Source organism: Platalea leucorodia (assembly GCF_965183815.1).
Source record: "Platalea leucorodia genome assembly, chromosome: 1".
NCBI classification, from domain to species: Eukaryota; Metazoa; Chordata; class Aves; order Pelecaniformes; family Threskiornithidae; genus Platalea; species Platalea leucorodia.
Genome location: NC_138823.1, coordinates 60842236 through 60869462, shown reverse-complemented (window position 1 = coordinate 60869462; position 27227 = coordinate 60842236).

Below are 27227 nucleotides of genomic sequence, written 5' to 3'. Positions count from 1 at the left end.
CACATACATTCAAAGTTGTTGTGTAGGATCTCTGACATAAAGTAGACAAGTGTCTTTCATTCTGCTTCTATGCCTATGTCTTCTTTAAACTTGACCTGTGTTTACATTTCCTGTACAGATCTGGTGATGAATATTTGCTTCCCTGAAGATACTTCAAGCAAAGTGCTTTTTTCTTTCATTTTCAAGCTCTCTTCTAATATTTTGGTTCTTTTACAGACAAATAAAATCGAAGGTCACCATATTTTGAATACCGGCAATGACAGCCCACATATTTTCCTTGAACTGTAAAACAATTTCAGTGTGTTTTTCTCTTTGGGATGAAAAAGACCTGCAAATATTTTCCAAAGGTTCTTCTTTTCTTTGTTTGCTTTTCAAACAGGAAATTTTGTTTAAAAAATACTTTTCCACTGAGAAAATAAAATGTTACATTAAAAAAGAAAACCAAATTATTCTATTAATAGTCCTATTAAGTTCTTTTTAATACTAGTGAGATCGCAATGGTGTAATATATGGCCCTTATTTTTTAAGGCCCACTCTCAGAAAAAAAAAAAAAAAAAAATGCAAAACCAAACCCCAGCCCTTTGCTTTATATATATTTCTATGTTATTTTTCACTTAAACAAAAAAAAAAAATAGATCTGGTTGGAGATGAGAAAATTGCACACAAAAATCACATCCCATTGTTGAAATACATCTATTCCTGTGGGTTAGGGCACAATGCATCAAGGACCAGTGTTTTACTTTCTGGAAAAGTGAAGAAGATGACAATAAATACATTGTATTTGTGGCTAAAATTTTTAATACCAAAAAGATTACTCAGAAATGGTATCTACAAAGTGAAATGTCCTAGTCACAGTTTCTGAGACACTCCTCAGTGATCAAAGGTTTCATATGATGACTCACTCATCTGATGTTAGAAGTAGCTTTTCCTTTACTGGAAACTAGCAGTCAGGATTTTAGCTTTCTTACTAGTTATTAGAATATTTTACATGTTAACCTGCATTCAGTTTCATATCAAAGATTTACGTTTCTGAAGTTGAGATGTCATTCGTTGAAATGAAACGTGCTAGATATATAAGGATTTCCAACTTAAGTATTTCTAATGATTTTTCTTTGATTTATATACCTCTTCACTTCCTCCCATCCTCTTAACCACAACAACATATAGCTACACAGCCACCAGTAGAAAGCAACTGAACAGAAAGGTCAAATTAATAATTGATGTGTGAGAAACATTTTGAAAGAATTATTAACTCCACAGGTTGCATTCGCAATATATGAAATTGCTATATATCTCTTGAGAGTTCTGGAAGGAAGTCCTAAAAATGTCTGTAAATAAAAGCCACTGCCTCAGCATAACATCTAAGCCGAAGTAAGCATATTACAGGATATGCAAATACAGTGTGTAATTCCACTGGATAACAAACTTTAGGGTTCTTGCATATAGATAACTTTCAAAGTCACCTTTAGCTAATATATAAACATATCAGTTTTGGTTACTAGGCTAAATATTGATGAACTTTGCTTGAGAGAGGGTTCAGTTAATTTCTGCAAAGATATATTACTCTCTGATCTCTCTTTTCGATCCAGAAGAAGTAGGATAAGGGATGCCCTGGTGGTTAATGACCATAGAATCATAGAATCATAGAATGGCTTGGGCTGGAAGGGACCTTAAAGATCATCTAACTCCAGCCCCCCTGCCATGGGCAGGGACACCACCCACAATGATAAGAGGTAATATCCTGGAAAGGAAATTTACTTTAAAGCTTATAATGCCAACAGTAAGCAATACAACTTGAACTCTAACTCTGCTTTTTCAAGCTCAGCCAAAGATGAATTAGGGGCTCAATTTATAAACACTAATCAAACAAGAGCAAAGGTAAAATGTCATGGACACACTGCTGTTTAAGCATTTAATATTTATCAACTTTTTCCAGGGGAACTTGTTCTGTTTGGTAATTGTTAGCAATTGTTTCATATGACAAACATTCTACAGATATTAAAAAAAAGTTTTCTTAATTTGATTTCATTCCATAGGTTGGTATAAACTAGAGAGACAATGTTAGTAGAAAGAGATTTCTCTTCAAAACTGAGGGGAAAATCAGGTAAGCACATAAGATTTCTGAGAATGCCTTTTAACACAAAACCTAGAGGACACCATGAAATAGCTTTTCATTAGTATTGTATATATCAAGTGACATTTAAATGACAGGAAGATGTTCTCTGTGAGGTTCTTCTACATACTTTCATATTGCCATTAGAAATAGATCATCCTTCAAAATCAATAACGTAGATATACATACCCAGTACTTAACAGCACAGCTATTTGGTCTCAGTCAGAACTATGACTTAAGAACAGCAGTAGAGCAGAAAAGTGAAGGTTCTTTAAATATCCTTCAGTTCATTAGCTAATATTTGTTCATACAGATTTACTGATGTCTTAAAAAATTCAACTAATGATAGTTAACTGCACATTTTAGATGTTGGATGTGTATTGTAACTATTGCTTATGCCTACAGTATCTTCCAGTCAGTCTTTTATCACAGAAGATATCTACTTCTCACTTTGTCTCTTTGTTATCTGTGAAACGATTATAAAGAATAAAAACAAATTAAGAACTTACTTACACAGAAGAATGTGCAGTTGTAAACCCTGTGAAGATATCTGTGAAATGGAGGTAGAATGAATATGAGAACAGAGATCCTATTTTGTGTCCAAGTGACAAACAGTACAGTATGTTACAGTTCAAGTAACAAGATTTTGAGTCTTAGATCATAATTTTTTGCTTTGGCAAAACCTAATAATATGAAAAACTGGCTAGTGCATCTATACAGCAAGTTTAGTGCAGCGTGATTTTGGCCCTGTTAGCATTTCAATTAACTGTTGGCATGCTAATTCATCTCTGCTATCTAATTAGAAAAAAAATCACTGATTTTTTTTCAGGCATGTGAAATAACTGTTAACTTACACCACCTTTTGCTGTTATTGTACATCAGTTGGACATGCAGATTGTCTGTTCAGTGACCTGGATAAAAACATTTGTTTTATGAAACAGGATTCTAAAAGATTATGATGAGCAATAAGAGCATGACTACTGACAGCTTTGCAAAGAGTCACTTACTTTCAGTAGCTGATATTTCCAAATTCTCATATATTGGAGCAGAACAAATGTTGCCTAGAAGCCATTTAACATCTTTTCCAAATCTTTACATCCTGGTTCCATGGGAGAACCTTGTAATTTTCTACAGCTGGTGTTGCAACTGTGGAGGTAATAATACTAGAAATGTTAATGTTCTCTGTCAGTCATTTCCTGGAAAAGCATAACATTTCTTAGTGGGTGATCTTTCTTCATTTTCTCCCTAAGGAATAAAATAAACAACATTTATCCCTAATGATGAAGTTCACAAAACCTCCAAGTTCCACACCAGATCTTAAAAATAGAGATTTATTTGAGACCAGGTCTTCAGCTCACATAAAATAGTGAATCCACACATTTCAGTATGCTGTTTACTTGCTATGTTTACTTACCTGAGCTGAAAAATCAATTGATTTTAACCAGCTAGAAAAACAAATAATTGTTCTCTCACTTGCAGTATATTTGACAGTCAGTAATGCTGGACAGTATCAAGCATATCAACAGCATGTGTAAATGCTAAATAGTTAAGTGATCTGGACAAGAATCCAAGGCTATGAGCTCACAACTTTTGTAAATTTAGACTGGACAGACATTATCAGAAGTGAAGAATGTTCGCTATTGCAAAACAAGGAGGAAGGAAGAAAATATTACGTGTAACAAATGGTGAACTTAGAAAATTGTTGGTGATACTTGCTGAAAGCAGGGAGTGTATATTTACTTCAGTGTTTATATTCTCTCTCTGGTCTACTATACAAAATTACTACAACTGCAGAAACTGTAGAACAGTTTCCTTTTTGAATGATTTATTTTTGGAGGATTACAGGAATTCTTTAGTGTGTTCTTCCCCAAATGAATTATCTGAAAAAAGCAGTGAACCTCGCTGAAGTATCCAGCAATTTTTCTCTGTCTGAAATAACATTGAAGCATTAGATACAATATTAACCTTAAATAGCATGCAGTCAAAAATTACAAGATCAAAAGAGATTTTCATAAAGCCAAAGCAAAACATTCTGACATATTTAATTTTATTTTAATATGAAACATTTAATAATAGAATGCAATAATACAACATAATACTATTTAATATTATATCATTTTGATATTATAATATTTTAATATTTTAAAGTCTTAATATATATATTTTAAATTGTTGTATGCCCAGAGTATTGATCCATCCTGGCCCTTATGAGCACTGTTTAGAGGTGCTTCATGTTCTTTACACATGTGTAAAGACTAGGTACCTGGCTCAAAGGCATGGACTCAGTTCTGAGAATAAGATGCCTAAAAGTATTCCACTTGGTGTATGTAGTATAAAGACAGAAATTGCCCCTTCATTATTCCATTATATTTGTGGAATCTTACTTGTATCAGTGAAAATACATTGCCACAAAATGGTATTGACATAATGGCTTACTCTAAATATCTTTTGGGTGATATGGTAGTAAGAATATCTTTTGAATTACCACTGACCATAGCATTATATTTTAGTGTATATCGTTTATGAATATAAAGAGCTGACAGTAACAATCTCTTCGTTCCCAATTCTTAAATATTCTTTCAGCCTCAGGAGAAAATGTGCATCATTCTGTCAACAATAATACTGAAAACCTAATCCATTTTGCTAAACAACAAAAAAAATCTTTCAGAAAGAAATGGAGTAGATTTGCCACTGGTGCTTTATTTCTTTTCATAGATCTGGATAAGACAATTAAATTTAATTTTTGTTTTCCAAACATTTAAAGAGTTAGCATGGTGGATCACTCCCTGAGGATCAATCAGACTATTTATATAAGATGATTAATTTAAAGTGGAAAGTTCTCTGCATGTTCAGGGAACCCTGTCAATCATAATAGTTACAGAGAAAAGGGGATAATAATACTTGCTTTCTTGTTTCCTTTGATCCTGCCCAGTTTCAGCTGGGATAGAGTTAATTTTCTTCCTAGTAGCTGGTATAGTGCTGTGTTTTGGATTTAGGGTGAGAATAATGTTGATAACACACTCATGTTTTAGTTGTCACTAAGTAGTGCTTACACCAGTCAAGGACTTTTCAGCTTCTCATGCTCTGCCAGGTGCACAAGAAGCTGGGAGCATAGCTAGGACAGCTGACCCAGACTGGCGAAAGGGATATTCCACATCATATGACGTCATGCTCAGCATATAAGCTGGGGGAGTGACGGGGAGACCACTGCTCAGGGACTGGCTGGGCATTGGTAAGCAGGTGGTGAGCATCGTGCTTCGATTATTATTATTATTACTACTACTAGTAGTACTACTAGTACTACTACTACTGCTACTACTACTACTACTTCTACTACTACTACTACTACTTTACTTTATTTTATTCCAGTTATTGAACTGTTCTTATCTCAACCCATGAGTTTTCTCCCTTTTACTCTTCCAATTCTCTCCCACATCCCACCAGGGTGGGGAAAATGAGCAAGTGGCTGTGTGGTGATTAGTTGCTGGCTTTTTCTAGATCTGTGAAACCAGATGTCAAATATATAAATATATATATATATATATATATATATAAAAGCAGTACGTATATATACACAAGCAGATGCCAAGTATATAGCATGTCAATTCAACAGATGTCAAATAGATAGAAGAACTGCCTCTAGGGAGCCGCAAAGCACAACAGAATGAATCTCTGAGTTTCAGTCACACTTCTCAATCTTTGCTTAACGCACTTCTGTCATCTTCACTAGTTTACATTAAGCTATGCTTAGTAAGATTATCATTATTATTTATGCCTTGAGACATATTCAAGGAAGTTTGTTCTGCTGTATGGGATTCTCTGTCTCTATAGCCAAACACCTCTTTGAGACCATTACATATTATCTAATATGCGATAAGAGACAGCGTGATCAGCGAGAAGGAGGAAGAAACAGAGCCTAGAGGGTAGCAAGTGGAGCACAATATGAGTGCACCCTATTTTCTGGGTTCAGATGATCCTCTTGACTTCCAAGGCTTGCCCTCTTTCCCCACTTGTTCTTCTCTTCCCAAGCGAAGGAAACCATAACAATGAAGGTATAATGTGCTCTTGCTAGCTTGCAAACCTCAAAACAACCTGACACTGTATGTACTACAGAAGGCATTTCTCAAGGATTTTAAGCATGATCAGAAAGGCTACTGTAATTAGACATGAGCAGAATATGTAAAATATAAGTAAATGAATGTTTGTTCTTTATTGTATTTTTATTAGCAACTGTGCATTGATTTAAAAAAGTTTAGCAGAATATACTGAATTTCAGATGTCCTTATGAGATACAAGGTAGAAAATCAGCTTTCTTTTTAGAGCACGTGCTGTGCACAGCATAGAAGATGCTGCATTAAAAGTCCAGTAGACAGTTCCAATAGCTTAGAAACATATGTGCTGCCTAAAATGTATTTATACTTTGATAAGTAGTGCTGGTTTTGACAGCTCCTAAATTCTTATGTGCAAAGACCTTTACAGACAGTTGGAAGTAGCAAATATTTTGAGGAAAAGTGGGGAAGAAGACACACAAAAGCTTTCTTTATTATCCTTTATGCTTTCTTTTGTTGAAATAATTTTTACTTTTTTTTACCACTTGCTTTAGGCAAAGCTGAAAATAAGAGGAATCTGTAGAAAAATCAGAACCTGTAGCAGAAAAGATACTGTTTATTACTCTGCTTCTCAGCCTAGGGATTATATTTGACACAGTCTTTGCTCTTTACCTCTAGACAAATATTGTTTATTCAGCAAACAAATCAAACTTTGGTGCATTCATGTTTTCTTTAGTTATAGTTTACTAATGTAAACACTTTTAAAGTAATTCCTTGAGAATCTTCAAGTCTAGGCTAATTGGCTTCACATATATGAACAGTTATCTGTAGTGAACATTTTGAAATTAGTTACCTAATTTTCTGATATCTAACTATTAATGGAAACATTACATGTAACCAAAATATGGAATTTCTTGGACTGGACTTTTGTAAAGAAACAGAGTTTCTGCATACACACAGTTTTGATCTAGCTTGTGTCTTATTTATGAGAGTTCCTGATACAATTTGAATAAAGAAGCTTATGGATCCACTGTCCTTTTTCACATCAACAATGCACAAAGAAAAGTGATAATTCCATGGTATTTTTATGCATTGATGAAACATCTATTATTTCCAATGAATATTTCTGTAAAATAGAAACACCTTCCTGTTATGCTTTTTAGAATAATGTATAAAAGCAGTGCTAAAAATGGCAGATATTCATCATGCTATTTCAATATTCAGCTGTTATTTTCTTTTCTACCTCCTGGATGATTTTGGCATTGGCTCTGATCCCATGCTTGTTGAAATCAATAGGAGCCTTTTTATTGGCTTCAATAGAGCAGAAGTAGGCTTGCAGTAGGCAGAGTGGCTTGAGTAGTTAAGAAAAATAGCTTTGTATATCCCCAGCAGAATAAACTCCGCTTTGGAATGGAGTTTCAGTGCCCAGTGACTAGACTATTTTATTAAAAATGTGGCTTTTGCCAAAATCAGTTCAGCTATAACGATAACCAGGACTATACTTTGCTTTCCTAAATGTGTGCAAGGAGACTGTTTATAATTTTTACCTTGTTTGATTTTGGTTTCTTTGCTCAGTGTTTGTAGACTTGGTAAGAGCTCAAGGGTTTGTTTAGTTTTCCATTAGAATCTCAAAAGGCCACACCCTTTCTCTGTTCAAGGCATGACCATTACTCCACTGTTACTGGTGCCTCCTATGGGTAATTTGCTGACCTCACCCTCTGTAAATGCCTTCTGTCTGACCCTAATGTAATCCTGAAACTTTTGTCTAATTAGACCAGGCTGAGACTCAGTGGGGGGGATTACACAGGCTGAATACAACGTTCACTGTGAAATTAATCGCAGTGATGACATAATTGCCACAAAATCTCTATCACTGGGAATTAGCATCAGATTGTTCTATGTTGTTCTGGCAACTGAAGCAAATGGAATGTGAAATGTTGTTCTTTAGTTTCACTGTCCTGGTTATTTTTCTTGATCTGAGAGTGGAATGTTACCAACATGGTAAACAGAACCTCAACAGCCAACTCAATTCAATATTCTGAACTTTGTGGCAAATCTGACAAAAATGTCGGTTGCCTACATGCAAACAGAGACATGCCCACTGTAATTGTCTTCCCTCAGCTGGCTACACACTAATATACTGTCTGAGTCCCAGACCTATGGTAGCTAGATCAGAATTTTTAATACTCAAGGCCACCGCTATCCTGAGAACTACCGTGAAGCCTAAACCTGGTTTTGATCTTGAAACTTGAAGGATACTTTGTGTCAGGGCCCTGAGGGCACTACCAGGCCTTACTGGCCCTGACCACCTGCCCCTGAGACCTCCCCCTGCTTCTCTCCATGGATCCAGGAGCCCCATTTCAACTCAGTTTGGGGGCCTTAATCCCTTCCTGAGCTATGCTCTAGGTGTGCCTGCCTCCTGGCCTGTTTCCCAGATGGATGCCTTGTGCCTATGTGGCAGTCTTGCCTCTGGACCCACTTCCTGCTGCTCCTTACTTGGCCCCCTGAAGGGACCCTGGTTCACCACTGGATGCATCTGGGGCTGTTGATGGTCCTCCCTGTCATCAGTGCCCTGTTTGGGTTCTGCAGAACTGCGCCTGGGTCAATGAGGGTGTGCCTGCTCTGGAGTCAACCCTGTCTTGTCGCCTCTTGTGGAGTAACCCCATTCTTGCTGCTGTCTAATACTTTGAATATACACCTAGAGGTATGCAAGATGCTCACCACTCTCAGTACTCTGGATATAGTTTCCTACTTCAGAATTATTTGTATGTGAAAAAACCTTGAATAAAACATGAATGCAATCCTGGAAGCAGGGGCTGGTACCCAGAAATAGTTCATTCCAAGTGACTGCTGTACCTCCTAAGTTTGCAGTATACACTTCCACTTGTCCTCTTATTTCTTGGTTCATTTTTTTTTCAATGACTCTGAGTTCTTTCTGCATATCATCACAGCTTCAGCTGAAAAGACTTCTAAGTAAATAAGCTGTAGTTTCCTAATTAAGGCACCCACTTTAAAGACTGTATCTTTAAATCCCTTTAGCCTGGGAAAAGACTTCTAGTCCTTGAGCTGTTGCTACTTGTTATTTTATAAGTGATAGGCACCAACTCTCTTTCTGTAGAAAGAGAAAGTCCTGTTTTTTTTTCTTTGCTAGGAAAAATATGTTTAATATTGGAAGAAGAGGGCACCAGTCACTTCAGCCTCAGGAAGGGTGCAGGGTCAGTGTTTCCTCCTGGCCTGCTGCAGGCAGATTCAGGCAGAACATATCTGACTTTATACTGAATTCTGCTTATTCTGGTGATTGTTTTGGATTGCCATTTTGAGAAGCTTAATTCTTCTTGGGACTTACTGGTGTATTCCTGGGGCTAAATCAGGGCTGTTTTCCATGTTTGACGTTGGGATCCAGACTTTGATAGCACTGAGGTTTTGTTGTTGTTTTAAATCTCCAGTAGCCTGAAAAGGTTTTAAAATTGACATTTAAATGAACAAAATCTGTGACTAATGAATGGCAAAACTACTTTGCTAATAAGGCAATCAGAGTTTTAAAAATTTATATGTCAAAGGCTGCAAACTCCCAAAAGCTAAAGAGTTTGGGGAAACCATATAACATAAGCAGTTGAGCACATAAAAAGACTGGAAAATTCCAGTTCTCCTAATGAATGTAATTATCAAAAAAGCACTTATGCATCATGTTGGTGCTTGGGATAAAGCTTTCCTGTTTCTAATGGATTTGCAATTATCTGTAGAACAAACCTGGGCACTGAGGGGTGTTCATTGCAATCTTGACTACAGGTATTTTTATATTTAATAAATTATATTGAATACTGACTATCCTGTAGAATTAGAAAGCTTTAGTCTATGTTGAAATAAAGCACAAAGAAGTACTGAAGGTTTTGGCAGGATGTAAGCTTTGGAGTCTTTCTTTGTGCTAATAAATACTTCAGTCAGACAAAGTGGAATTCCTCCAAAGAAAAAAAGACAAAGTGATGAGTAGAAGTAACACTCATTTCTAAAGGAGATACAAAAAAAAGTAAACCAGCCTTCAGACCTACAAGCCCGTCTTCAGGTAGGAAATAGGAATAGGATAGGAAATTCAGATAGGAAAGACAGGAAATAAGAAAGGAATAGGATAAGAAATTTAGATAGGAGAGAAAATGGGATGGTTCTTACAGCACTCACTAAGACTGAATGCATGTGTCTGGTATTCTTGTTGAGCATTGAGGATATAGGTCAGCCACATATTTTTGAGAAAGGTGAGAATTTCTTGTTTTCAAAACATTCGTTTTTCAGCCTGATGTAAAATGGAGGAAATGCTGATATCAGAAATATTTTTCCAAAGAGGAAATCTTTTTCCTGTCCAACTTTCCTACTAGGATCAAACACTAACTCACATAATTCTGTAAATCTCAAATTCTTCTTAACCTTAGCCAAGCATCCACTCAGGAAATGGCAGTGAATATATCAAAGGTCCCAGTGAAGCAATGTGTCCAGCAACTTGGGAGGGAACAAATCAGTTTATTTAAACTAAAAATAAAATAGCTTTCAAAATTAAAGACATGTTATGTTAATGACATTTATGGTGGATTTTCATTTTATAAATAATTGTTTTAAACACTTTAGTTATTAATTGTAGTCCACCTCAGTTTGCTCATCTCTAAAATGGATTAAAATGCTCATATTAAGAGCCCTGTGTTTGTCTACAAAAAGAATTCTAATAAATTGCTGTGTTGCATAGCTGCAAAATATTAAGCAAATACACTGTTGGAGGAAATTACCTGCCTCATAGTGTATTTTATTTTTCCTTGAAGAAAGATATGAACTAAAAAAAGAAAAATACTTTGTAATGTTTATTTTAGGAGCTCATTTATGCTTTCTACTGAGAAAATTACATTCCCAAGGGGCCTTTATCTATGGGTTATGAAACTTCAAAACATCTTAAAACTTCAGTTCTCTCTCTCTGAATTCTCTCAGTGCCAGGAGGCACACAAGGTGCGAACATTGTTCTTCCACTTCGATCGGTCCGCGGCTGCGTGCTCTGGAGTCAAGGGCCACAGCACAGTCTTCCGTCAGTTTCCCCCTCAGGACACGACTGATCCAGCTCCATCTCCTCCTCCTCACTTCGTTACCAATTTTCTCCATCCCCGCTATTTCTGATGCTCGTCGTTTCTGCAACTTTTTTTTTTTTTTTTCCGGGAGGAGGTAGTTGGCCTCCTGCCCAACCCCCATGACTTGGAGAGCCAGTGGTTTTTCTGTCAGGGTGGCCTTCCCTTAGGCTGCGTTGGTTCGCGGCACCTTCTTCAATTTTATCTGGTGCACCCTCCAGAGAGGGATCCCCTATCCACCACCCAGGGGACGCGCCTTCTAGCCATGCAGCCCCAGCCGAAGGTAAAACTTCAGTTACTTGAGGTTAAATATTTTTCACTTAAGTTCTTAGGAATAGGTTTGTACTAGGTTTCTTTGTTCTTAAAAGAAGAAATCAATATAAATCTTGTTGAATAACAATTTTGTATTCCTAATTTCTCTTTTCGGAGGATTAATTGGAAGGGACAGGGTTGTGCAAACTGTTGAATGATGTATTCCTCAAAGAGCATAACACCTTCACCCACTATTGACATCCAAATTGTGGTTGAATATTAATGAGAACCTCAAGATCCTCTGCTCCTGTCAGGAATGAATGTACTGTTGTTATAGATCTTGTTTAATGGTAGTTAAATGCTTCTATTCTCTGGCATGAACTTTCAAATTTTTGTAATAAATAGCCTTAATGTAATCTTTTAGTTAGGTGAGGTTTTTTGTTTGATTGGTTTTTGGTTTTCTTTTTCTGTCTGGAATGCTTATTTGCATTAGTCTTCACGTGAGCCTGGTCCTCATCCTGTATAGACCTGTCCATGTACAGTCCTTGGTATACTCTTGTATTTATGTTAACTTTGAAAATATTACTCCCAGTATATGAAGCCTTCTGCAGTACTGTGCTCTGTGAGATATGTACTGATGCAGGTGGGCCAGAGAGAGGAATTTTTTGACAGGCAAATAGAGGCATAGCCAGAGGGGACACACGCCAACAACTTCAAACCACAATTGCAAAGCCACATGGGAGCTGTCAGAGCAGGAGTTAATTTAAGGTAGTGTTGCGTTTATCTAAGGCTGAGGACTGCTAAATGGAGGCTACATCAATCATCAGTTACAAGATCTTTAGTGCAGAAATCATAAATCGCCTCTTTTTTATCCTTAAGGGTCATGGATGCCTTTCTCGTCAGCTAGCAGAACAGCCTGCTTTGTAGTTAAAATGTGGTCATACTTTTTGCCGGCTAGTACAAACTAAAATAACAGAAAAAACTTGAAAAGTATTTGCAAGGATACTTATAATTTTGCAATAAAGCATTAAGTTCGCTCTCTTGCCTCAAGTAGAGCACCTGTCAGTAGGAATAAGTGCTTTGAGGACATAATGATGTTCAAAAGGGGAGGCCAAATCCTCCTACTGTCAGAGACTAAAATGACACTGAAAAGTTGTTGGGCCTTCTTTATCAGTAATTCTGGGTCTAATAAGGTCTGATCCCAGGAGCACCTACAGAAATAGGACTTCTAATTATCATATAACAAAGTATTGGAATTAGGGCCAGAGCTTACTGCTACAGAAATACCAATAACAGCATCCTTTTGGTAAATACTTCTTTTTCACAAAGAGTTAGAAAACCTTAAAAAGTTGAGTACTAAGCAACTTTGTACTGCATGGGCATGGGATGAGGCATACATATTCTAATGTGACCTCAAAAACATAATTTAGGAAAAAAAAATGGTTTGGAAGCACTGGAATTACTGAAGTCACATTTATTACAGAACAGTGCATTTTGTACACTGTAGTCTTTCTCCCCTAGGTTCATAGACTATTTCAGGTAGAAAGAGACCTCAGTAGGTCATCTAGGTCTCTCTTACCCTGATAAAATACATTTTGTCTTTCTGCATGCCCTAAATACAAGCGTGATTTCTTGCCCTGAAAATCTCTGTTTTCCCCAGTTCCTTAATTATACTAAAATGTGTCCTTCATTCCTTCCAACACTGCATTACTAATGAGACAGACCTTCATCCCATAGCTTTGTCTTCTGTTCCCCATGTAACTTAACAATGCTACTGCTATTTCCCCTGTCTTTGGTTGGCCTGCTGGCTGCTATATGCTGCATTTGCCGGTCAGAATTACATACAGCTGATTAGACTTGCAGGATGTGAGGCAATTCAAGCAGCCTGGATCAGGGCTCTTTGCTTTCTTCACTGGCTTTATTAAATACCTGTTTGCCAGTTGTAAAATTTTTTAAGGTCTGTGATCTCCACCATTTTGATAAACTGATTTTAAATTGTCCAGAGGTTTAAAACTTATTTAGGGTATGAGAGACTGATGTATTGACAGTCAAATTGCTAATACTTGTTTCATTAGGAAATCAAGCTAAAGACAATTGTATTTGTTTGATTTTTGCATGTACATAGATAGAGGAATCTAGAAGTAGTTTTTTGTTTGCTTCCTAAATCTCTGCAATATTTTGTATTTTCCACCGATTTACATTTTTCTCTCTAGAACTAATATGTGTGTGTATGTGTATTTTTATATGTATGTATATAAATATTGTTTGTGGTTGCTTGGCTACTGATATCTAATAGAGCTGTATTAGCTCAGTTCTGATTAAATCACTTGTGCAGCAAATTGTCAATCTTATATAATTCTGAGCAGAGGGAACTCAAGGGAAGGTCAGTGTAGCCAAGAAACTTGAGTGAACTTAATGCCAGATTTAGAGGTGATTAGCAACTTTAAACCACTCTGAGCTCAGTACTTGAAGTAATCGTGTTTTTTCCCTAGGATTTTCCATTATGCTGGTGAGTTAGAGAAAGGGAGTAATGCAATAAATCATTTGTAGAATCATATTTTACAAGCTGACTCAGTGTCTACACAAAGACGATCAAAAGGGACTTTAGAGAACTGAGGCGATTACTTGAAGGATCAGGAGAGCAGTTAGTGTTTTCCTTCATCCCGTCAGTAGCCGGGAGGAATATGGAAAGGAACAGGAAGACCCATCTCATTAACACATGGCTCAGAGGCTGGTGCCAGAGCTGGAATTTTGGATTTTTCAATCATGGGGCAGTTTACATGGCACCAGGCCTGCTGGAGACAGATGGGGTTCATCTGTCGCAAGGGGGGAAAAGGATTCTGGCTCAGGAGTTAGCAGGCCTCATTGAGAGAGCTTTAAACTAGATTCAAAGGGGGAAGGGGATAAAACCAGGCTTGCTAGGGATGAGCCTAGGGGTGGCATGCCTGTGTTGGAGAAGAGATCTATAGCTGAACTGAAGTGCATTTACACCAACGCACGCAGCATGGGCAATAAGCAGGAGGAGCTGGAAGCCATTGCACAGCAGGAAAACTATGATGTGGTCGCCATCACAGAAACACGGTGGGATGACTCGCACGACTGGAGTGCTGCAATGGTGGGGTAGCCTTGTACATTAGAGTGTTTTGATTGTCTAGAGCTCAATGAAGGTAATGATAAGGTTGAGTGCTTATGGGTAAAGATCAGAGGGAAGGCTAATAAGGCAGATATCCTGGTAGGAGTCTGTTATAGACCCCCCCAACCAGGATGAGGAAACAGACGAAGTATTCTACAAGTGGTTGGCTGAAGTCTCACAATCTCTAGCCCTTGTTCTCGTGGGAGACTTCAACTTACCAGATATCTGCTGGAAATACAACACAGCAGACAGGAAACAGTCTCGGAGGTTCCTGAAGTGTGTGGAAGATAACTTCCTGATGCAGCTGGTAAGCGAGCCAACCAGGGGAGGTGCCCCACTGGACCTGCTGTTTACAGACAGAGAGGGCCTGGTGGGTAATGTGGTGGTCAGAGGCTGTCTTGGGCTCGGTGACCATGAAATGATAGAGTTTTCGATTCTTCTAGAAATAATGAAGGGGGTCAGCAAAACCACTTCCCTGAACTATAGAAGGGCAGTGTAAGAGACTGAAGTGTTAAGAACAATTGTCTCAAAGCTTGCTTGTGTGTGTTTATCTGATAAGACCAGACAGTAGACCACTCTTTTGTCTGACAAGACCCGAGTGCAGACCATTCTTTGGCTTATCAAGTACCACCATCTGGCAAGGAAACTTCTGCAAACTTGCTGAAGCAGCAGGCCATTGTTTGGCTTATCAGGCACCACCAAGAATAGGACACCAACTGGTATCGGGTCAGGCCCCTTGCCCCACCAGTAGATGTGCATGTGTTGGGTACGTGATGTTGCCCTGGGTAACCAAACAGAAATAAGAGGGCAAACTCCCTCTCCAACACCAGATAAAAGATGGCACAAGGAAACCTGAGTGTGGCCATCCACCACCGAAAAACTGAAGACAGGACCAATGGGATGCCGCTGGATCCATGGTGGTGACTATCTTTTGCTTATCTCTCTGAATGCTTGCTTAATTTCCTCCTAATATTTCCTGCCTTTTCTATCACTTTACTCTTTTATATTTACCCAATAAAATGTCTGATTGGTGGCATATGACCTTGTTTGTGTCTTAATTTCACCCTTGGGATCATTACAAACCTTCCCCAAGCCTGACAATAAGACCGGGACTTAACAGGCAGACTTTGGCTTGATTAGGAATCTGGTTAACAGAGTCCCTTGGGAGGCAGTCCTGAAGGGAAAAGGAGTCCAGGAAGGCTGGATGTTATTCAAGAAGGAAGTCTTAAAGGCACAGGAGCAGGCTGCTGGAGGGTAGGAAGGCCCTACAGAAGGACCTGGACAGGCTGGATCATTGGGCCAGGGCCAGCTGTATGAGATTCAACAAGGCTAAGTGCCGGGTCCTGCACTTCGGTCACAACAACCCCATGCAATGCTACAGGCTTGGGGAGGAGTGTCTGGAGAGCTGCCTGGCAGAAAAGGACCTGGGGGTGTTGGTTGACAGCTGCCTGAACATGAGCCAGCAGTGTGCTCAGGTGGCCAAGAGGGCCGATGGCATCCTGGCTTGTATCAGGAATAGTGTGGCCAGCAGGACCAGGGTGGTGATTGTCCCCCTGTTTTCGGCACTGGTGCGGCCACACCTCAAGTACTCTGTTCAGTTTTGGGCCCCTCACTACAAGAAGGACATGGAGGTGCTGGAGAGTGTCCAAGGAAGGACAACAAAGTTGGTGAAGGGTCTAGAGAACAAGTCTTATGGGGAGCGGCTGAGGGAGCTGGGGTTGTTTAGTTTGGAGAAGAGGAGGCTGAGGGGAGACCTTATTGCTCTCTACAACCACCTGAAAGGAGGTTGTAGCGAGGTGGGGGTCGGTCTCTTCTCCCTAGTAACAAGTGATAGGACAAGAGGAAACAGCCTCAAGCTGCATCAGGGGAAGTTTAGGTTGGATATTAGGAAAAACTTCTTCACTGAAAGGGTAGTCAGGCATTGGAACAGGCTGCCCAAGGAAGTGGTTGAGTCTCCGTCCCTGGAGGTATTTAAAAGAAGGGTAGACATGGTGCTTGAGGACACGGTTTAGTGGTGGACTTGGCAGTGCTAGGTTAACATTTGGACTCGATGATCTTAAGGGTCTTTTCCAACCTTAACGATTCTATGATTCTATGTCAGTGTTGGCATGGGGTGTCCAGAAATGTAGTCGCAAAGTGTCATCTATTGCTGATCTGGGAGGTCCTAACTCTCGTATCAGCGGAGAGTGAGTGCATGTCTCAAGCTGTTTGCCGGATATGCCACGGGAAAAAATGCAGAGTGGAGTGGTGTATTTGTTTAAGATTGGTGGATGGTAGAGACAAAAACAGAGCTGAATCCACTATGATGGAGGGTAGTGTTGGTTTGGCTGTTCAGTGCAGGGATAAGTAGAAGTGGGAAAAGGCAGAAGATCTTGTTTGGGACTTGGATGTGGAAGCGATGGAGAAACATCATTCATGCTCAGTGCTGAAAATCCACATGGGCTGGCACATAGCCTGTTTTTTTGACTGAACACTCAGCTGCTGTTGTTATGTTGGTAAATTATATTAAGGATGTCTTCTCTTGAACACATGCTCAGCCTGCCCCATGGTTGGACCTACAAGTAGGAAATTCAGCGAACAAACTGGGGGGAAAAATCTTCTGGGTTTTAAAGTTCCTGGATTTGGCTTCCCTTAAAGAATTGTGACGTTCAGGAAACCCTGTTTTGGTCCCTCATTACGGATACGCAACTTCCATGGGAGATGCATCCACAATTATCATGTTGTTGTTAGCAGTAAAATCAGGAAGAATCATTTTACTTAAAATATTTTAGAGTAAAACAAGTTCTGTGATTTTTTTTTTTTTTTTTTTTTTTTTGAGGGCTATACTACTAAACTAATTCTGCTTGCCTTTGGTTTTTGAAACTGTAAGTATCACTGAAACTACTTCATTTATTATCCCACTAATTTAAGTAATACTTTACCTTTGCCATTCTTGCAGCAGAGATAATATACAGAATTAGTCCATGCAGCTCATCTGCCTATCTGTATGTTCTCAGATATGTTTAGCATTTGAGGGTTAGTTTTTCTCTACCTAATAGCTTGTAGTGCTACACATTAATTACCTTCTGTGCGAAGAAATTTATCCTGAACTCCCTTGCTGACCAGTCTTTTCTTAGCTTTGGTTCATGCCCTTTGTTTTTCACCCCATTACTCTGTCAAATAATTTCAAGGCATCTGCCTTCTATATGCCCTTCAACATTGTGTCTCTTAATCATTGTATTCTGCTAATCACTTCTACCCTAATTAATATATACCTTACCTAATCTCTTTTCAGAACTCTTGCCCCATGTTACTATCATCTCGATTGCTCACTGTCTCCATGTTTACTCTTACCATCTGGTTTATCAGACTGTGTCAGGTATTCTGACTAATCACCTGCAGCAAGGTCCACATAACCTTCATTAAAAATTCAAGCTCTGGGACCAAATATCACAAATTTGTGACCAAAACCTATGTTCTGCCATGAGTTCAATGTAGACAGCAGGTGACATCCTAATGTTAATGATCCACTTCTCCTCCCATCTCTATGTTCATATTAAATTGCTGTCAGTACTTCCCAATAACCTTTTAAAAGCAGAAGAGATCAAATATACAAACATACTTCCAGAATATTGTAAAGTAACAAGTCTTAAAAAAAAAAAAAAAACAAAACCAAAACAGGTTCCATGACATTGTTGGAGACTGTGAATTCAACTAATATAAAATTACTTCTCGGAATTGGATTTTTTCTCACTACTGAGACTGGGGAAAATGGACGGACACTGTTATGTGCAGGGGAATTAGATGAAAAGAGCCTACGAAGAGCTAATTGCTAGGCTGGTGTACTGAGTGTGGCTAGGATAGTGTTAATTTTCTTCATAGCAGCTCATACGGTGCTGTGTTTTAGATTTTTGACTAAAACAGTACTGATAACACACTAATGTTCTAGCTTTTGCTGAACAATGTTTGCACAGCATCAAGGTCTTCTCTCTCAGTCTGACCCCGCAACAATGAATAGACTGGGGGTGTGCAATAGGCTGGGAGGGGACACAGCTGGGCAGATGATCTGAACTATCTAGATAGATAATCCATGCCATATAGCATCATGCTCAGCAATAAAAGGGAAAAGAGGGTGTTTTAGGAGGGTTAGCCATCTTTTGCTCAGGAGCTGCCTGGACATCAGTCTGCCCATGGGAGATGGTCAGTGATTGCCTTTGCATCACTTGTTTTGTTTTATTTTCTTCTCTTCTCCCACTTATCCTTCACTTATTAAATTTATTTTATTTGTTTTGTTTTGTCTTGACCTCCAAGTTTTCTTGCTTTTATTCTTCCTTTCCTCTTCCCCCATCCCACTGGGGATGTGGTGGGAAGTGAGCAAGTGACGGTCTGGTGCTTGGTTGCCTACTGGGATTAGCCCACAATAGCTAACTATATGAATAAAAGACGATCAGGAGATGTTCCTGTTGAGGGCCCAAGCCTTGGTTAAATTTTGCATTCTCATAGCAGTAGGTAGGTTTCCAGGGGAGCAGTATTTAACTCTGTCTCAGTATTCCTTCAGCACTAGTGCTTTAATTAGACTCAAGTTTTGACAGAGGTAGAAACTTTGATTGCAAAATAATAAATGAACTTAAAGTATGGAGTTTAAGGCAGACATAGTCCATACCAGTTTATAGAGACTTCTGGTTTGTATTCTTTTATTATGGAAATGCATACCATACTGATCAGGATTTTGTGGGATCTTGCAATGACATGTAGTGAGAAGGTTCTGTTTGCTGTTCAGCCCAGGTGTTAGTAACACAGGGAAACAACTTCAGTATGACATGGGGATCATGTAAATTTATTTCATTTTATGTCTATTGTATTGATTTTATTCTCAGAAACTTGTAAGCAAGAACATTGCTGCACAGTATTTTCACAGTTGGTTTATTATTATTTTGTCACTTTTCAGTACCACTTAATGCATCTATTTTAGCCCCCACAACATTATCAATGGTGGTTCCTGCTGTCCTTGAAGGACAGGGACAAAAATGGGACCAAATCCAATTGAACAAAGCCAAAAGGGTATTTATTAATGTACAGACAGTTAACTCTACCCATCTGAATTATGTTCCTCAATTTCAGTATGTCCCTGAGGTTCAGAGCCTCCTTGAAGTTTACCAGTAAAAGCAAGCGGCCTTCCTTTATTAGAATGTTCTTTCTTTTCTTGAGTAAGTCTCAATGAAAAGCAAATGCAGAATACCATCTCTTTTTACATTTAGTTTCATTTCCCCAAGCTATTCATAAAATATGCTTGGTTATGTATCCTAAAATGTGCAGGGATACTCTAATGGCTTTTATTCTACTTTATTCATTTAAATATGCCATATGTGCATGAATAGTCATTATACCATTATAAATTACTTTTATAACTTTACACTTTTTAATTAATCTACTTTATCCTAATATAATATCCCAGTATAAATGAAAAGGTTTTTACTTAAAGTTTGTTCATAACTGGGATAGTTTATGCATTACATGTTAGCAATGCATATTAACATTTCCAGAATTATTCTAAGACTAAACCCTAGAAATCCTCCCTGTCCAAACTTCTGTGCTTTTATTTCTTGCAAAATGTTAACATTGTGAATACATGTTGATATTCCAATAGCACTGTTATGAAGGCAGGAGGCAGGATATATATATGCATATTTTCATATTTCTAGCCATCATGGATGACCTAATAGTAATGGCAAAACCACATGTAATAAAATGCCAGAAAAAGGTTTAAAATTGAATTCAGCAGTTTATATGGACCTTGACTCTATCATTACAGTACTGATGTGTTATTGCAGAAATTAAGTCACACAGTGTCAGATTTGGGGGTAGCTTCTGTTTAACAGATAAATTTAAAATCAGTGTGTTGTCAGGGAAGGTGTTCTTGGCTATAGGGGGTAGGGGAAGTTTTTCTTACCTCAGGTCTTTTAAAATATAGTGCATGAATGTATCTTTGCACATAATGAAATTAATAGCTAGATACCATTCACCAAAAATACACTTGACACATCTTTTATGGGCTGAGATCTTTTATGGGCTCCAATAATCAGGATATCATTGAGGATTAATGAATTCTTAGTATGGCACATGCAAAGGTGTGAAACAGGTCTTCGTCAAGGATTTTATACTTGAAGATTAGTATCTGGAAACAGATCCATTACTGTATCTTAAGTTTCAAATATTATTTCAAACACCAGAGGAATAAGCAACAGGCTACACATTAAAAATACAAAGAAAATGTCTTCTATATTCCCTTTTGTATGTTTAACTTGGTGATTTTTGGTTTTCATAAATCCAAATCTTGTAAATCACAATTCTTTTGAGGACATGTACTGTCTTCTGGTTTCTAACCCTAAGCAAGTCAAAATAGTTCTGATAATAATTAATAATTATGTCTCTACTCTACAGATGAGTTAAAGATCCTATTTGGTACAAAACCAAATGCAGACGGCAAATCACTTTTTATGTCATTTCTAAGGAAAAAAGAAACAACAGTATGCACAGAGTTTGCGCAGGCCCTTTCTCTGGACACTGTTTACTGGTTGCACCAACATATTTGTAGTAAGAAAGAAAAAGAGAGAGGTCTCATCAAGGTGTATTTGGCAAGTTAGTATATGACTGCTCATGGTTGCTTCTAACAGTTTGTCATTGACTGAGAGGCTAGAGGAGAACATATTGGAGAGGAATTGTCATTTTTGGGGGTGGTTTTCAATGAAATTCTTCCCTTCATGCCAAGATGTGAGAAATCATTCATTAACATATTCCCAGTTTCATGACTTATTGTTCAGATACTATTGTCAGCTCTGGCTGAAGTTGATGTACTAAAGCAGAACATTATATGCCAACTCTGTGAAATAGGCTGCAATATTCTATTCCTTTTTTCCTGTTTTCCATTTCTACTTTTTTGGGAGGATATGGAATATGAATACTATCAAGTTAGAAGTATTTTTCTTGAGACCTGGCACTTCACATGTTTATAACTGAAAACCTTACTAGATATTTTCTGCATTAAGTAGCAATATTTCATCACCACAAGAGAATAATTTATGACTTGGAAAGACAAAGAGTTCTGAGATCCAAGCCAGCTCTCTCAAAACTGTTCACTTCCTCAAAAGCAAGAGAATACTATTTCAATAATAGATATAAACAGAAAAAGGCAGTACGGATCAAACTTAGGTTTGTGCAAGGGTTAGGAAAAAGGCAGAAAACATAGTTCAACTCAAAAATTGAATATATGATCTGACACTCTAACTGGAAAGAAAACTCTGGAAATGAGCAGATGGTGCCTTTAACTAAATCAATTATGGGGCCATACTGATGTGATAAGGATTGTGTCACCATGAATCGTCTCACCAGTACCTACGTCCCACACTTTTGATGGTATGTGTTAATGACTTGGCAAAAACACTTGCAATTTTCATTTTTTTTCTAAATACGCAGTCAAGGAAGAATAAAATTTGATTCAGTTCTGGACTCTGAAACATAAGCTTTTTTTAACTGCAGGTTTTTTGGAACATGCGGTATAAAAACACATAATCTACAAAGCAGCCAGTGCTCTTCAGTGATTCAAAGCCAATAAACAGATGTTAACAATTTGAATGTATGCACTTAAGCCAATACTCAGTTTCCACTAATATTTTGTAAGATTCACTTGTTCTTAATGGAACTTTGTCCTGCTGAACACAATGTGTCATAATTTCAGATTAGCTAAAAGGGTAAGAAAGGATGATGGAAGAATATGACCTATATTAGTGAGTTGATCAAGGATAGTCCACTTGCAGAAGGAAGAAGGAGAGTACACTTCAGCAGAGAGAAAGGTCATGTTTGGCAAAACAGGTAGTTCCTCAGATGGAAACATGTTAAAATTAACAAAAGTACCTACACTCCTAAATGGATGAAAATTTGAGAGTGTGAGATGTGTGAAAATGTTTTAGTCTGAGCAATTTTGTCCTTACTTGTTTTTAATAAATAAGTAGGCAGAAGGAAAAGTTTACACAAAGTTATAGTATATCCTAAACACTGAAACTTCCATTGTAGCTTTCTTCAGGCATTAGGCGAACGTAGGCATCAACCAGAACTTCATCATGTAGATTAAGAGGAAATTACTATTTATTGTAAACACCAAATGGCGGCATTTAGTTTTCGGTAACTACTTGTTATCTGTAAATGTATCTGCTTAATATTGAAATACTGTAAAGAATAACTTGTACTGAGGCTTAAGACTGTTTACTTTGTGCGACCTTTCAAAGATCAGCATTTCTCACCATCTAGTAGGCAAAATGAAATTCAGAAATGCAAGGTGTGAAAGTTTGCTCTTGCTAAATCTAATAAAAATGTGATTCAACAAAAAGCTTTAAATGAAGACTGGAAATATGGGTTAATAAAAAGCATAATAATATTAGCAATAGTAACAATAACAAAAAAGTAATATAATAATTAATAAAATATAAACCTACCAGCTATGAAGAAACTACGTTGCTAACTGAAAATGATGGAGAACTTATACAATGAAAAAAGATTGCTGATTGCTACAATGCATTATAGAAGTGCAACCTGAAATTTTGCTTGACAGCATTAGGGTGATGATAGAGAACAATTTATTGTATCCTATGACATTGTTACAAATCCCTCCCTTCCATTTCTTACCTTCTTTTACTGAAAACTCCTAGGTACAGATCCTTTGCTCTTCTTCTGTTAATCTAATCCCCTGCTACTTGTTGTTCAGTTTACAACCAGAACAATCAGCATTATCTGAGAGATAGAAAAGGTTACTTTCCATACACTTTTGGCAACAACAATGAAATTTAGTTGTGTCATATCTTGTGTGTCATACACCACCATTAATGTGTGGGTTTCCTATTATTCCTTTAACAGAATGGTGTGGAAGACAAGGAAAAGGCTCCCAAGGCAAGAAACGAAGGCAGTATTTCTTCTAGTCCTCTAGAACATTGTACTGCCACCTGCTTTCCTGCATGTTCTGATGTTACAAACCACATTTTGCTATGTTGCAATAATTCCTCAGGAGGATATTCATTGCATTGTTTGATATTGCTGACCAAGCTGGAGAAGAACAAACTTGCATGTAAAGGGGTGTGTCAAGTGGAAGATGTGAAATACATGCATATATTATAACAATAGTATTCCCAGTATTATCACATCCAAGACTAAAGATTTTACCCCTGCGTTGTCATCTATCTTGACACCAGAAATGGGATTTTAATCTCAAGCACTGAGGTAAAGACTTTCTTTCTGATATCCTCAGTCTGGAGGAAAAGTAGCTCTGAAGCTCAAGTAACTCTGAAGGTCACTGGCATTGTAATCCTAAAGTATAAAGTTTGCAATCTGAGACACATAACTCACTTAAAATGTTGGAGTGGTAATAAGAAACTGAATTTAATATCTAAATAAATAACTCCTAGTTATGGCTGGCTTGCAAATTGACTGTCAGTGATTAACTTCAGTTTTTAATGCCTCAGTTTAATAGTTGCAGTTTCAAAACTTTCATAAACAAGAACTGTAAATTGGAAGACTTTTCCTGAGAAATATATCCAGTTATGCCTAAATGTACATGGAGCTTTGACCTGAGATGCATTTGCACATTTACTTTTACTCTACATAAGTGAAATTCATAACAGAGAAGGTGATGTAGGCAAAATAACTAGATTCTTTGCACAATAATAACAAAGAACAAGAAAGTTTCAAGTTTATGTTCCTTATATTTCTTTTTTTTTGGCCCAGTATGCACTTGTAGTAGACCCACAGGTGCTCAGAGATCTGCACACATATTTTCTTCATAAAAAGGACTCTGTTCATAAAACCTAATGCTTCCATAAGAAAAAAAAAAAAAAAAAGTGATAGAAGTATTAAATTTTTAGATGATGAAGCTAGCAGAATTTTCAGTTTGATCACATCCAATAATGTGGATAAACTGAAGAAGTGCTTAGAAGGAGGAGGAAGTAAGAGACAGCAATTCAGTTGCTCAATATTTCTCAAAAATTCTGTAGATGCTGAAGTTAAGTTTTAAAGCATCTGAGATTTTATATGTCTAAACCTTACTTTTGTAAATAGACCCTTAATTTGATTTCTAGTTTGGATAGAGTTTTTAAACATTTGAAGACTCCATAGAGCCCTTCGTAAGTGTGCATTATAGTGGAGCTTATATCTTGAAGTTGCAACAACAAATAGTAAAATGGAATTTTTTTTGCAGTTTTGTGTGAAAACATTTCACAGTAATTTAACCTACACCAAATTAATGATGGTATTTACCTCAGAGTAACTGTAAAGAATGACTTTTTATTGTGGTGCCATATCACTTTATCAGTCAAAAGATTCCAGTAGTTTTAGCCTCTTTTCAGACAGCATTGTATTTTACATAAAATATTCATGGTACACATACTCTTTGAAAAGCAAAACAGAAACAAACATATCTATCTCTTTGTGCAGTTGCAATGGTTAAAATGTGAAGAGTAATTCGTCCTTCTGAAAATATTAGCAAGTAATATTAGAAAAAGAAATGTCAGCTGCACCATATGCCCTATAAATGTCATTTGTAATATAGAGAAATTTTTTCTTCCAGAGACTGTAGTCTAAATTGCTTATCTGACTCTTGAGGAAATTTAAAATATCTGTAATGTGAGAAATTATCTTTAAAACCATCAAATCTTATTTTCCTTTATTTTTTTTATTGAACAGTACTACTCTACCATGGGAGAAGGACTTGTATTATTATGAGGCTGTATATGTGCAGAAAAACATAGTAATAATACATAAAGTATGAATGTTTCAATTAAAAGCCCACCTTAATTGCTGAAATATCATATTTTTACAAAACTCTCAAGCCATCTCAAGCCCCCTTCAAAATTTTCTTTCCTGTAAATCCTTATCATTGCAGCAAGCCTCGCAACATGTTACGTTTTAAGATATTCTAAATCCAACCTTGTTTCATATTTCAGGCAACAGAAGGATAACATATTTGTTTAAAAACATCTGTTTTGCTATGTTGTTGTTAAACTCAGAAATTTTGTTCCAGACCACTTAGATTAGTTTCAGTTTTTATTATCTGGCTTATATCAGAACAGGTATTAACTGTGTCGCAAGAATTCAGAGTGGATGGTCCGATCTGCTATGGCATATGCTGTATTAGTGCTATTCAAAACATATTATCAAAGACTTGTGATACACTATGGTAATAAATAAGCTCACATTAGCCTAACGGTGTAAACTTTCAAGTAGGGGTTTTCATAACACTTGGGTTTATATTATATCATCTTGAAGACTCTTATTTTTAGATAATATAACTTTCCCAGTGGAGGTCTTCTGTGTCCCTAGGGTCATAGAGACTTCTTTCCTAGGTTTCTGTGCACAAGAGCAACAAGGCACCAGTTATTCACTCATCTTTGGGATGGTTGGGATGGTCTTTAGAGTTAGCTGGGGACTGGAAAGGGTTTCTGTTTTGTGAGGGGTCTTTCTACAAATAATGACATTCTGAAGACAAAAGAGAGGACAATGATATTTGAGAATGAAAGTATTGTAATTCAAGCTGGACTCCATGTTTATACCTCATCTTTTACAATGTTTCCAAGCCTCACCTCTGGAGGAGGCTGGTAAATCTGAGCACAGAGCCTGACAAGGGCAACAGGAGCTGGAAATTCCGTGGAACCATCTGAATTGGGCTATTCCAAATTTCAGTAGAAATTTTGTGAATATTTGTGTCTAGCTTCAAGTGAAACAATAATGTTTTCTGTGCAAATAACAAACTCTCCCCAAATTCATTTAGTTTCAAAAACTTAGTTTTTAACAGAACTCATTTTTTTTTTATTTTTAATGGAAAAAAGTCAGTGTATCTTTATACACCAGCCTTTCTTTTTTCTACAGAAAGTGCAAGTAGTGTAATGTTCTGAGACCTTAAGCAAACGCTGATCTTGGAAGCAATCTGTTTGTTTCAGTTCATAGATCTATGTGGGCCAATTTGTATTGTTTTTCTTGGTCAAAATTGCCTTGGAAACTCATATACTGAATGGCAGCCTGCGGGATGACCTTCTCCCAGCCTACTCCACCATATCATTTTATTGGGGGAAGATAAAAGGAGTGGAGAGTTTTCGATTCTGCCTGTCTGCTGCTAAATAACACTATTCTAGAGGGGGAAAAAAAAAAAAAAAAAAAAAAAAGAAGGTAAAGAAAACAGGAGGACAAATTTCAGGTTCTGTTTCCCTTGCATATGGAAAGATCATAACTGTTTCAAGAACTCTGTTACAAATTAAGAGACTGGGTAACAGGAAGAAAATGAGAGCTTTGAGATCATAAATCATAGGATGGTTTTGGTTGGAAAAGACCCTTAAGATCATCAAGGCCAACTGTTAACCTATCACTGCCAAGTCCACCACTAAACCATGTCCTCAAGCACCACATCTAACCCTTCTTTTAAATACCTCCAGGGATGGGGACTGAACCACCTCCCTGGGCAGCCTGTTCCAGTGCTTGACACCCTTTCAGTGAAGAAATTTTTTCTAATATCCAATCCAAACCTCCCCTGGCGCAACTTGAGATGCCATTTCCTCTCGTCCTATCAC